The following is a 3,292-nucleotide window of genomic DNA, read 5'->3' on the forward strand; positions in this document are numbered from 1 at the left end:
ACACATAGCACTCTGTTCTGCACATAGTAGATATTCAAGAAATATTATTGTTATTATTACCTACAATGGTCAACATTAGCCTGGTTCTGAGTAGGTAAAGAGGAGGGGGAAGGGAGTTTTTCATGGAACCCTCTTGCTCAGGTAGGAAGTAGAAGGGAGGGCCAGAGCTCCTACTGAATGCTGGGGATGCTCACGAGGACCAGCTTACCTCATCCTCACAACAACTCTTTCAAGAGTGGCATTATTAACCCCATTTTTACAGATGGGGAAACTGAGGCCCACGAGGGGCAGTTTGCTGCTTAAGGTCACACTGAGAGGTTGGGTGGGGATGGGGACTGGGATTTGAAGAGAGAATCCTGAGTCCAGAGCCTTCTTGCCTGACTGTGAAGCTGCCTGCAGAGGTGGGGCCGGGTGGGGCTGGGTCCATGAGTGATTCAGGTGAGAGTCAGCTCTGGTTTTCCACATAGTGGGTGGGGCCCAGCAGGAGTGAGACCTCTCCAGAAGCATTACAATTCAGGCTCTAGCTAGGGTGAGCAGGAGGGCACGTGATTGGTGTGGATAATGGGGAGGGGGCTATGCAGAGAGAAATCCTACCGCTTGTCACCAGTGGGGTGTAGGGAAGGCAGTCCTTGCTGCCTTAGCTGGGGAGGGCTCAGGGCCTGGGGTGAAGCTGGGCCTGTGGGATAGTTGGGGGTGCTGGCCCATGGGACAAGCTGGAGAAGGCAGGGAAACTGAGGCAGTCAGTGATACTTTTGGTGGTCGTCACAGCATATGGTGGGTTGGCAGTCACTTCGATGAGGCTGGCCCCGGACCTGGTCTGTTTTTTTTAATGCATTCACAACTCCTGCAGATACTCACTCATTTCTTTGTTCAAGCAAACAACATAAGCTGAATGTCTTTTATCTGCCAGATCCTATGCTTGGCCTTGGGGCTACAAGATTGACCAAGACTCTCATAGCCTCATAAGGGGAGGCAGGGAGCAGAGGGACAATGTGGTCAGGAGTGGCACTGCTGTGGCTAGGGAAGGCACAGGGGCTTCCTAGAAGAGAGAAAGGGGAGGAGGAGGGGTGTTAGAGGAGGCCTCCCCGGGGACACGGGAGGTGGACTTGCCCTATGAGTAGAAGCTCACCATACTGAGGACTAGCATGGTTACACCAGTCCTAGACACTTAGACTATAGGCTTTGCAGTAAGGAGCAGGCAAAAGTGGCCCTGTGCTGTGGTCTCTTTCCCAGGGCTGGGCCAAGGGTTACCCCAGACCTCTCCCCTGTGTATCCAGCTGCATGCTGGGACTGTTGGGGGTGCTGGCCCACAGGCCAAGCTGGGAGAAGGCAGGGAAGGTTTGATCCTCCTCATCCCCTGAGGTGGATCAAACACAAGAAGCCCAAATTCAAATTCCATCTACCCATGCCAGCTCCCCTTCCCTGGGTGTCACCACCAGCATTGAGCCAGAAAGCTAGGTGTCCTCAGTACCCTTCTTCCCCTAAGCTCTAGTGCGAATCGGTCACCAAGCCCTGGCACTTCTGCCACCATTTCTCTCATCTAACTTCTCCCGACTCTGTGCTCTTGGTCCAGCCCCATCCCTGGAGGGCTGCCCCAGCACCCTGCCTGCTCTTTGAGACTCTGTCCTCTCCTGCATCGCAGCTGTGTTGACATCTGCAGTGCTGGTCACAGAGCCTGACCACAGTGAGGCCTCAATTGCTCCATGCTGGAACTGGACCAGTTCTCAGAGGCCATCTGATCTGCTCATTCTGTTGTTCAAGTGAGAAACAGAGGCCCAGTGAGGCCTAGAGGCTTGTCTATGGTCACTACATGGAAGAAGTGACTTGGACTCACTTCTGATTCTGAGGCGGGAAGGCTCTTCCCATCAGTGCTGAGGCCACACAAGTGTTTCTTGTTTTGAGTGCAGATGGGTGGCTTGGACGTCAGCAGGAGGCACAGGTGTGGTGACTTGATGGGCGCAGGGCCCAAAAGGAGGGAGGCCTGGGAGTGGAAGATGGAACCTCATTCAAGCCCATCTCTCCTTTCTTCTTACCAGAAAGTCCCCCTTTCTTTGGACAACTGAACCCCACACCTCCACCCTGTCACCAACCCTTTTGCTGATAATCCCGTCTCCTTGCCCTGGTAGGGAAGGCTGAAGCTGGTCTGGGCACCCTGAGAGCCCCACGCCCTCTGCCTGCCCCACTCCTTCTCGAGGTTTGCCCTGGCTTGCTCTGTCTCCCTAGGGCAGCTGGCTTTTCTCCCAGGGGAGCATGGGAACAGCTTGGATGAGAATGGGGAGGGGCTTCCCAGCAGGTCTCACCTCTCCCATCTGATATAATTTCTACCCTGCACCCAGTGATACCCAGCAGCCAGCACAAGAAACTCTGAGCCCTCCTGCTGCCTTCTCCACTGTGGGACCCACAGGATGGCTGGCTGTGCTGGAGAAACAGGGAGAGGACTTGTGGGTGCCAGGACCAGGAGACCGTGGATGACTCTGGGCCTATGCCTTCCTCCTAGGTGTTTCCTGAGCTGGAGGAGAGGGGAGTTGGATGCTGGGATTCTGTAAATTCAGTGGTGGATGTGAGCCCGGCTACAGCATGGACCCTGGCAAGCCCCGGAATCTGAGTTCAGAGATCTTTGAAAAAATGCCTCCTGATAACTGAGCATCTACTACATGCTGGGCCCTGCACCAGGAGATTTGTGTGTACTACCTAATTGAATCTTACAACCACCTTCTGGGATGGTTTTTGCTATTGAGCCGATTTTACAGATGAGAACACTGAGGGCTAGAAAAGATAAGTACCTTGTGACACAGCCAGTAAGCTGTGGAGTCTGGATTTGAACTAGGCTCTCATGGACTTTGGAGCCCTATCTCTTCATTTATGGCAGAGAAATGTGCTTTCAGAGGGCCCAGACCAGCCCATGGGGGAAGTAAGTATTTCTGTTAGCTCTGTCTGAGGACTAGTGAGTTTCTTGTCCAGGAAACCACGTGCACACCAGGCTGGACTGCCCCGTTTCTGGCCCCCTTTCTTCTCTGCGGGGCAGAGTGTGTGGTTCAGACCAGCAGTTTCCATCCTCAGTTCTGTCCCCAGGCCCTGGGTGACCTCAGCATTGAGCATGACTCTGAGCCTCAGTTTCCTGTCTATATCTAGTGCCACCAGGCATTAGAAACTCAAGGGCTTCAAGGATCTCGGGTGAAAAGCCGCCTTAGTGACGATCATACACTAATTAATAAAATGCCTTGGCCGGGCTGGGCAGAGGAAGTAAGCGGGCGGCCGAGGTGACAGCTGGAGGGAGGGGGCGGGGGTGGAG

This window comes from Cebus imitator, unplaced genomic scaffold (assembly GCF_001604975.1).
Source record: "Cebus imitator isolate Cc_AM_T3 unplaced genomic scaffold, Cebus_imitator-1.0 Scaffold309, whole genome shotgun sequence".
Classification (NCBI taxonomy): Eukaryota; Metazoa; Chordata; class Mammalia; order Primates; family Cebidae; genus Cebus; species Cebus imitator.